This window comes from Malus domestica, chromosome 05 (assembly GCF_042453785.1).
Source record: "Malus domestica chromosome 05, GDT2T_hap1".
NCBI classification, from domain to species: Eukaryota; Viridiplantae; Streptophyta; class Magnoliopsida; order Rosales; family Rosaceae; genus Malus; species Malus domestica.
The window spans coordinates 40,864,351-40,875,375 of NC_091665.1; the positions used below are offsets into that span (position 1 = coordinate 40,864,351).

At 37.9% G+C, this 11,025-nt stretch overlaps 1 pseudogene; it reads right to left on the minus strand.

Annotated features, from left to right (window-relative positions):
• Positions 1–1,472: 1,472 nt before the first annotated feature.
• LOC114825179 (transcription factor bHLH144-like) lies at positions 1,473–3,536 on the minus strand (annotated as a pseudogene).
• Positions 3,537–11,025: the final 7,489 nt, after the last annotated feature.

Genomic DNA, 11,025 nt, shown 5'->3' on the forward strand with positions numbered 1-11,025 from the left:
TTGCACATGCTGCGAAAAAGAACTAGAAATAGCAAAAGAAATCAGGGGATACAGAAGATCATACTTCTGACACTGCAAATGGAATAGAAATGTTTAATGAAAATGTTTGCCATGCTGATGGTGCACATGCACAAGGTGATGACATACTAATAGAATGGTTGTTCTTTTGCTTTGATGTAGAAGTAAGAAGATTGTTTTGCCTCCTATGTATCCTACTTCTTTCTACGACATTTTTAGAGCGTCAATAGCATCTCTGTTTTTATATTACTTACACATGCGCACACACATATATATGCAAGGATCAATTTCTACCATGAGGAATAATCTTAAGATTATTCCAAATTAAACTTGACAACAATGCAGGTTGAAAAAAGACTTTACCTAAAAGCCTTGAGGTTAGTTCAAATAGTGAAAAAGCAGAGAAATAAGTTACGATTAAGGTAGGTTAAAAGAAATTGGTTTCTTTTAGTATAACCAAAGAAAAAACTTTACGGTACAACTAAGAAGTAAATAGTTCCCATGATTACAACCAACTGAGAATGGATTCTATCCAAACGTAAGATCCAAGGAAACATGAACACAAAATTAAGTAAATTTCTTACTCTTTGTTTCCAAAATTTGCACAAGGAAATAAAGTAGATATATGGGTGGGCAATAAGCCATCAGAAAACAAAGAGAACTAGAGGGATGATGAATAGGTTAGTCCCAACTTGAGCAAAATTGATCGCAAAGAGTGGGGTCAAAAAGGCACAAAAACTACCAAGCAAGAAATATTGGGGTAAGTGGGGAAAAGAAGTTTTCAGTGGTGCGCCACTATCCTCACATCTTATTGGAACCTAAGAAATATGTACAGGGATGGGACTTGGGAGGAGGCAATACCTCCATCCATCCATGTCCCCACTATTTCCAGCACCTCAAAAAGCTAATAAAAAAAGCATCCAAATTAGAGTGTATAACTAAATTAAAAAAAAAAAAAAAAAAAAACAAAACAAAAAGATAGTGACAGAGATTTGAGCAAGTCATGCTCACATAAAGCAACCAGTGATCATCTGCAGCTTTTACCGAATCCAGCACCAAATACAATTCTGCCACAAACATGTCTGCTGATTGGTTGTGAGGGGAGACGCAAGAATTCACCATGGATGCATGCATGGCCATCATGTTCGCGTTCCTGGATTTCCAACGGATGAATGTGAGAGGTATGGAAAGGAGATAAAACAGTGACGTGTCTCTGAATCATGCGACAGGATTAAACGGATCGTTATGGTTTCATTTGGTGCCTGGAACTAGATTGGCTTGGATTACTAAATATATTGAAAGTACGTTTTAGGAAGAAATGCAGAAATTTAATACCGCTTGAAAATAGAAGTTGAATTAAAGGAACACATCTTTTCAATCCCGCAAATTTCCACGAACCAGAAGGAATACGTTTGTTTCATGTCAAATCCCTTCGAATCTTCGCTAAATGCAAAATCATTATGTCATCGATATAACTAATATTTTGCGATATATCCAATTCAAATCCATCCCAGGGACCGAACGAGTATAAACAATAATGGAACATCAAATATAACTAACAGAAGCAAATTGAGTTATTAACCAACAGATGCTGCTGGAGTGCATGGTTACATAGCAGTCGATAGCTGCAACTTGCCGTACGAAATTAAGTGAAATACAAGAAAATGAGCATGCATACTACAAATCATAATACAAATCAAAAAGAGGTCTGGAATACACTTCAGGAGCCGGACGAGAGAGCTCCAAAAACGAGATTCAGAGTGACAACAGCACAGCCATTACGTTTAATGGCCCAATACGAGTTTCCGTTATTACCACCATAGCTCAAGTGCACGTTCAGTCGTTCAAATTCTCAATTCCACTCTTCTGCAGCTCAACCTTGAGAGACTTCAAGTACTGAACAGCTTCGTCCAGAACAGCAACGGTGTTCGTTTCATTCCCACCAGGTACAATCCCTCTCAGCGCCCTCACCATCTTCTTCGTTTTCTGGCGTTTCCTTTCACTGTTGCAGCTGCTGCTGCTACCAACGCCGGAAGACTTTTCAAGTGAAGAACGCAGCCTTTCCTTCTTGGTTTTCAAACCATAACTGGAGCAAGAATCAGAGAATGAGTTCCCATAATTTCCATGAGTTCGTGCTGTACTGACCTCTTCCTCATCATAATCTTCCAGCTCTTCCTCACCAAGCTCAACAATGCATCAATATCATCGGAATCCTCCTTCAGAGTAGACGATGCTTCTCTATTGTCATTATTTCCCTCGTTCAATCCCAGATTGTCTTGGATGTAAGCTGCACAGAGGTTAAAGGCAGGACCAGTAATTTTGTGGGCAATTTCAGGATTGAACATAATCTGACTTCGATGATCAGTCTGGTCGAAGATAATGAAATTCTTCGGGCAGATGCTAGAGGTTTGAAATTCAACACCATGAAAAGGTTTAAAGTGATTTGCCTCATTAGGTAAAACTGCCCCATACGCAGAAGCAACTGGAATGTGCATGTAATTATTACCCACTTGATTTGCAAAGGGCGGAGCTGCCTTTTTGGAATTTGAACTTGAAAGCAGGAAGGGAAGCTTGTGACTTTTGCCTAGAGGACAAGAATGACATAGAGCAGAAGTCACATGGCCATGAATTGGCAATTTATTTCTAGCAACTAAAAACTTTAAAATAGAAGAAGAGGGATGCCCTAATCTAGAGTGCCACACGGCATCAGAAACGCAACCACCATAAAATGCAAAAACGCCATGTTTATTGTTTGATGAAAGACTGGAAAAAGGATAGAAGCCGTTCTTACTCCGGCCTTGCAAAAGGGTTTTCCCTGTTGTTAAGTCCTGAACACGATAAAAATGGGGATATAAGGTTAGGGAGCAGTGGTTATCCATAGTAAAACGATTGATAGAAATAATATTGGTAGAAGCATTGGGACAATATAAGGAGTTGGAAAGATTAAAGGTATGGAAGGGAGTGCGAATATGTGAGTGACCAACTTTAGAGATATGCAAACCTGTGCCGCCAACTACACCATTCACATGGTGATTTCCATTGTACTATCGGTGATCAGTTACTTGTGTCAGATCATTCGTAATATGAGCATTAGCTCCAGAATCAAAGAGCCAATTTTGAACTTGAGGAGGAGCCGCGAGGAGATGGTCAAGAGCATGAGCAGCGGCAGCAAAAGCCTGAAGCTTGGGCGCAGAAACACGACCTTCGTATGCCATGTTCATACGATTGTAGCAATTGATAGCAGAGTGACCAGGTTTGTGGTAGATTTGACACTGAACACGACCATTGGGATTAAAGCCATGACCTTGCTGAGGGCCAACACCAAGGACACCATCATTAGGAGCATGAGCTCCTAGCTATTGAATCATGCCACGACCACCTTGAAAAGGACCACGGCCGCCAAGACCCGCAACAGCCTGAAAACCACGACCACGACTAGCACCGGCCTGAAAACCACGCCCTCCACGGCCAGCAACGAGGGCAGTAGGGGCAGCATCAAGATGGACCATCTGACTCATCTTTTGACGACGTTCGGCACCGAGAAGCAAGGCCTCCAAAGCACCATAGGAGATGGCATCCTCTCGAGTTTAAGCAGACGAGACGGTGCTTTCATACGCAAGACCAACGTTGTTGAGAACAATGGCTACCAAGTCCGAGTCTGAAACAGGAGACCTCGAGAGAGATAGAGTGTCAGCGAGAGAGTTCACACAGTCCAAAAAATCAGCAATGGATGAATCACCACGATGCGTGTTCATCAGATCACTCCGGAGTTGCAAAAGACGACCAGTTGATGTGGAAGCATAACGCTCACGGAGAGAAGTCCAAGCGGAGTGAGAACTAGTTTTGCCAATAAGAATGGCCAAAATAGTGGGGTGAACGGAACTGTTGATCCATGATATAACCATGGCATCCTGCTGCATCCAGAGTTCGAAAGCGGGGTTGACAGCAGTGGTGAGATTGCCGTCAGTATCTTTGAGAAAAGCTGAAGGACACTGACTAGTGCCATTAACGAAGGAGACGAGGTTCCTGCTACAAAGCAGGGGGAGCATTTGCGCATGCCAAAGAGGGTAGTTGGTACGATCAAGCTTGATCGTCAAAAAATTGGAGACATTAGGGATAGCAGAAGTGGGTAGGGCAGAAGAGGAGTCGGAGGAGGAAGACGCAGAAGAGGCCATGTCAAAAAAAAATAATAATTTTGCTAGGGTTGTCGTGAGACTTTCTTAGCTCTGTGATACCATAAAGGAGAAATAATCACACATAAGTTTACTTTGTAATCATATGGATTATAATTAAAGTTGGGTGTAGCAGAAAAATATCGTTCGTAAACTATTATTTCAATTATTGGAATTGTATGAGGACTTAAATGATTAAAATAGGGAAATGCATACTAAAATTTACCAATAACGATGTTTAATTATCAGAAAACGAAAATTACGACAAATTTTTCTTTTGTAATTTTCAAGTTGTTAAAAAAACATGTAGACGGGTGAAAAATGAGTAAATGGGTAAAAAAGGATAAACGGGTAAACGGGTATGGTTATGGTTAAATGGGTAAACGATTATGGTTAAATGGGTACACGGTTATGGGTATGGTTAACCATTTATAAACGGTTACGGGTTTGGGTATAACCGTTTATGCAATTATCCAACGGGTAAATGGTTATGCGGGTATGAATATGAACGATTATGGGTAAATAACCGTGGTTACCCGTCCACCATAACCATTGCCCATCCCTACTCCCAGAGCAGGTTGCATATATCCAATGTAAGTACCAATGCTGTTATACCGACTTCTTTCCATTCTGGTAGTAAGGTCATATCTCTGTCAAGTAAGGTCGCACTGAGAGAGAGAACACCAAGGGCACTCTCTCTTACCCTCACTGACCCACATTAAAAAGGAGGCACATTATGTTTGCACCCTATTTTCGGATACTTTCATCTTGCTGTAAATTTAGATGTTCTCTCTTTGTTGGTCCGTCTGCTTATCCTTTTCAAATGTTGGTTCATCTTATGCAAATATTGATATGCTTAACAGCCTGCTGCCTATGTGCAATGGACCACCACAAATTTCTCTACATTATGGTTGTTAGGACAATTGATTAGGTTGCAGGATGAATTTGTCTTTGATGAAGGCACTCCACCCTATACATATTCCTTTGCAAGATGGATGATGATCTCATCTTTCAATCTTTCTGGTTTCCCTATTTATAATTTAATATTTCTCAATTAATTCGCTAGATGTGGATGATGTTTATTAATTATTTGTTCTTACTTTTCACTTCAGCCGAAACCCCCGATTCATTTTATAGTTCTTTCAATTAATTTGGAAGTTTTGATTTTTTTTTTTTTTTTTTTGGTGATAGGTTAACCATCTGTTGGCTAAAACCAATTAGTGACCTCTTGATTAACCTGCACAGATTGCTCTCTGGGCAGCAAGCATTTTGTTTGAATCAAGAGGCATAGGTGGGAGAGGAAACAGAGAGAACCCAGAAAGAAAGGGCAAAAGAGACAGCTTCCTCCATGCAGATTAGGATAAGACTAAGAGACATGCAACGATTATACTAATCGTTTCAAATGGTACATGAATTTCCAACTTCGCCGTTTTTTGCATGTTGCTACAGTAGTTTAATTAATATTTGTCCCCAAATTTTAATTCCTGCGTTCTCATTCTATCTAAAGATTGTTGTATGATTTTATTTTGAACTTCTTCGTTTTTATTTATTCTCCTCCGTTTGCATGCTCTTCTTTCTTTATTCTTCCTATTTCTTCACTTTAATTTGTAATATTTTTTTTTTGTTTTGAACTTAAGAATTTTGTTTTATGTGATTGAATCAAGAAACTCCACATGGTTGTAGAAAAAAGAATTATTTTGTTTGTTGTAAGTTCATAAAAAAACTTCAAACTCTGTTTTCCTTTTTTTTTTTTGGGTTTTATTAGTTTATATGAATTTTAATATATTTTGTAAATGAGTAATGAGAATTTTTTTTTTTTAAATTACCAGGTTAATGCTGGGTTTTATGTTCTAATTGATGGGTTTTGGTCAAAAGTGGTTTAGATATTTAGGTTTGATTGCTCTGTTTTATTTACTTTTAGGGTTTTGGAGAGTTTGAATTTGGGGCAATGGGTTTCAAGGTTTGTATGAATCATTTGTGCAGAATAGCCAATACACACGAATGAAGGAAAGGTTGATCTTTGCAGTTTGGTGGATTTGCCAGTCTCTACTCCAAGTGCAGGTAATTTGTTAGCCCTCTTAGATTTTGCTTACCAAGTTTTAATTTTTCAACCATTTTTAAGTTGTGATTTTTTCAATGATGCGTTTTATGGTGTTTGAGTTTGGAGACTTTGAACCTGGGTGCTTCTAGACATCTTGAAAAAGCGCTAGGAAGGAGGTTATTGTTAATGATTAGACCAGCAATTATCCATATTCTCTAAATAGGATTTCACCCAATATGAAGTAAACCCAATACTTAGAATTGTATACCTCTCGGACAATTGAAAAAAATGAGTTTTAACGAAAAACCCGCGGTATTGTTCACTTTAACGAAAAACCACATTTTAACACTAAAAAGTCAAACCTTATACTATTCACTTTACCTTTTATTTTGTCCTTATCATTAAAACTCAAAGTTTTCAAGCTTTTTTCATTAGTTTTCCTTTGAAAAAAATTGATATCACCTTTGCATTTGTATGTTATCACGGTAAAGATTATTCTTTTGATTAGTTAGATGTCACAATTTTTATAATCAATGCTTTGGTTAGCTATAAATCCACACACCATTTTCATAAAATTTGTTTTCTGCCAACATATTATTTTTGCTCAATGATAATGCCATAATTGGAATATTTTTTTTTATAGAAATGATGCAATGGGTTAATCTAAATTTCCGAACTTTAGGTGATGATTGAACTCATACATGACTGCTACTTCACATGCTCCTCTTTTTTTGGTTGTTGGGTTTTATTTTTATTTCATTTTTTGGTAAATACAATTGGTTTTGCAAAGAACTGACTTTCATCTTATTTATAGTTCTCTATGCATGTAGTTTCACCTTTTTTGATCTCGAGTATCCGGTTGGCTTTATTTATCAGGCACAGAGTTGTGATTCTGGATGCTGACATGATTAACCACACGTTGGCGTTCCTTGAGAACTTGGTGCGGAGAAGTGCAAGCATGTTACAGCGTATTATAGGAATATTACTACTACTTTTTTTTCCTTTCTGTAAATGATACTAGATTTTAACCGAGACCAGATTGTATCACACAAAAACATTGTTTTGCAATCATATTATGTATTTTGATTTTCCGGTCAGGGAAGTTATATTCAGGTTCATATAACTGCTTTCTAGAAGTACTTCTATGCTTTTTAGGAAGCATTTGGACTTGGATATGATCTTCAAACATGTTTCAAATAAATGCACTTCTAGCAGAAGCGCTTAAAAGCAGAAGTGCTTCGTATAGAAGGGATTCCAAACTAAAAAGCCCTTTGTTTCATTGCAAGTTGAAGAATTGGTTTTGGATTTCAGGTCAAGCTTTCTAAGTCATTGAAGGAACGCCACAGATAATTATCCCTAAGCACATAAAGGGCTCAATTAATAAAACTATACTCAATCGATTTAATTTGGGAAAACGGACGTCGAAAACGGATTCAGGACATCGAATTACCCTAAGAAGGGTCCTGGATAAATTTCATAAACGTCAATAGAATATTCCAGAGAATATTCCCTAACAGAATATTCTCTAATGGAATATTCCACAAAAGGGTTTGAGCCGGTTAGGGTTTAGGGTTTGAAAGATTAAAGGGTTTAGTGCTTAAGGCCCTAGGTTAAAAAATGTTTGGATTAGACTTTTAAAAAGGGTTGGGTTTTAAGAGTTTGGGTTTAGTTTCAAACAAATAAAATAAATAAATAAATAAAAGGGTTTCTAATAGATTTGGGCTTGAAATAAAATAAATAAAAATAAAAGGATATGGGTTGGGCTCGGCAGGAAAGGACCAAAGGCCTTTAACAATTTAATTAAACCAAAACAATTAATAAAAGAAAGAAAAGGACTTGGGCTTGGATCTGAAACGGGCCTAAGGCCCGATGGTTTCTGAGGTTGCCTAAAAGGCCTGTTTCGACTGGGAAAGGTGGACGCCGGACCTCAAGCAAGAGGAAGGCCAGACTTCGGCCTAAGAATTTCCAAGCTCTGATGGAGCTTAAAACTCAACCAACTCATGCAATTCAATATACCAAATTGAAGCCCGAAAAGTAAGGAATCGAAATATACCTTTGGTTCCCGTCATCGTGGCCGGAGTTGGCTGGAAAATGGCCTGGAAGGCACGGGTTCGCCGAGAAAACTGGGCTTTCCGCCAGAATTTCTAGGTAACCTTTAAACATCAATAACTTTGTCAATACTCAACGAAATTGAGTGAAACAAAAACGAAAGTTATAGTTCTCGAAGAGACAAAAAGAATGGTACTTTGCACAACGTCTAACTAGCTGATTTTTTGCCGAAAAACGCCTTGAAAGCCACTAAGGTCGCCAGAAACTTGGTAAGATTCAAATGAGTATAACTTCTTCAATACTCAACGAAATTGGGTAATTCAAAAAAGGAAAGTTGTAGTACTCAGCGAGATGAAGAGATTGATACCTTTCACGCTAGCCAACTCGCCATATGTTGGCCGTAACCTCGAAAGTGGCGGTGCTTGCCGGAACATTTGGAAAAGCTTTCCTGAGCTATTTTATGTGATTCAAACATATACACAACTTAAAACAAGCTTCAATCTAACCCTAAAACACATCCCAAGGGTTTTTATAAGCTTACCAATGTTGAAAAATCAAGAGACTCGTTGGGGAAGACGATGAACAGTACTGGCTGAATGGAAGAGAGGGGTTTGGGGTGTCATTTCTTCGATTCTAAACTCACTATGGTGCTAATGAAGATGTTGATGTTGTTGTGGTGTTGTTTGTTGGTAAGAAAAGCCCTTAGAGGGGCTGAGATAGAGAGAGTGTAAGGGAGAGTGAGGGAGAAGAGAGAAAGAGAGACTTTTAAGAAGAAAGAAGAAAATAAATAAAAGAAAGGGAAAGGGAACGGGGGACAAAATAGGGGGTAGACCCCTTGAGCACACAATTTAAAACTCAAAAACAATTTTAAAAGTAAGATAATCTCAAACTTAGTGAAAATACAATTTAAATTAGGGGTGAGTGTAACAACGGTTATTGGTAAATAATTGCAGTTACCCGCTCGCCATAACCATTGCCCATCCCTACTCCTAGAGCAGGTTGCATATATCCAATGTAAGCACCAAAGCTGTTATACCGGCTTCTTTCCATTCTGGTAGTAAGGTCATATCTCTGTGCACTGAGAGAGAGAACACCAAGGGCACTCTCTCTTACCCTCATTGACCCACATTAAAAATGAGGCACATTATGTTTGCACCCTATTTTCGCATACTTTCATCTTGCTATAAATTTAGATGTTCTCTCTTTGTTGGTCCATCTGCTTATCCTTTTCAAATGTTGGTTCATCTTATGCAAATATTGATATGCTTAACAACCTGCTGCCTATGTGCAATGGAGCACCACAAATTTCTTTACATTATGGTTGTTAGGACAATTGATTAGGTTGCAGGATGAATTTGTCTTTGATGAAGGCACTCCACCCTATACATATTCCTTTGCAAGATGGATGATGATCTCATCTTTCAATCTTTCTGGTTTCCCTATTTATAATTTGATTTCTCAATTTTAATTCACTGGATGTGGATGATGTTTATTAATTATTTGTTCTCACTTTTCACTTCAGTAGAAACCCCCGATTCATTTTATAGTTCTTTCAATTAATTTGGAAGTTCAAGTTCTCTCTTTGATTTTTTATTTTTGTGATAGGTTGAGAATGTGAAAGCTCTACCGGAGGTGGAGGTGAGAAATTTAATTTAATTCACGATTTATCGTCGTTGTTGTTGTTTTTTTTTTTTTTTTTTTTTTTTTTTTTTTTTGTGTTATAGGTTAACCGTCTGTTGGCTAAAACCAATTAGTGACCTCTTGATCAACCTGCCTGCACATATTGCTCTCTGGGCACCAAGCATTATGTTTGAATCAACAGGCATAGGTGGGAGAGAAAACAGAGATAACCCAGAAAGAAAGGGCAAAAGAGACAGCTTCCTCCATGCAAATTAGGATAAGACTAAGAGACATGCAATGATTATACTGATCATTTCAAATGGTACATGAATTTTCCAACTTCACCCTTTTTAGCATGATGCTACAGTAATTTAATTAATATTTGTCCCCAAATTTTAATTCCTACGTTCTCATTCTATCTAAAGTATGATTTTATTTTGAACTTCTTCGTTTTTATTTATTCTCCTCCGTTTGCACGCTCTTCTTTCTTTATTCTTCCTATTTCTTCACTTTAATTTGTAATATTTTTTTTGTTTTGAACTTAAGAATTTTGTTTTATGTGATTGAATCAAGAAACTCCACATGGTTACAGAAATTATTATTATTATTTTTTTTTTTTGTAAGTTCATAAAAAAGCTTCAAACTCTGTTTTTGTCACAGCCCGTCCCGAAATTTTAATTCCGATGACGTGAAATTACAGAAACGCCCTTAAACGGGATTAAGGTGCGTAAATTTGGTATTTGTTTTACCTAAAAACATCCTAAACTAGGGTTAGATTTATTATTGTATGTGTTAATATTTTGTATTTGGACTTTAGGTAGGGTCCTACCCCCTAAATCCCTCCCCATTTCCCGTGTTCTTGTCTTTCACACTCCCTCTTTCTTCCTCAGCTCTCCCTCAGAAACACTCTCTCTCTCTTACTCTCGAACTCACTCGAACTCACGGCAAACACCAAGCATAACCACAATCCTACACCAACGTCCAATCTAAGATCACCATCGTGATCTTGGGAACTTCACGAGCACGGGGGTATAAGTTTCAGGTGAGTTTCACTTCGAGAAACCCTAGTTTTTAAAGCACCGTGATTATGTACTGTTCATGAACTTTGATTTGGTTGTGTTTTAG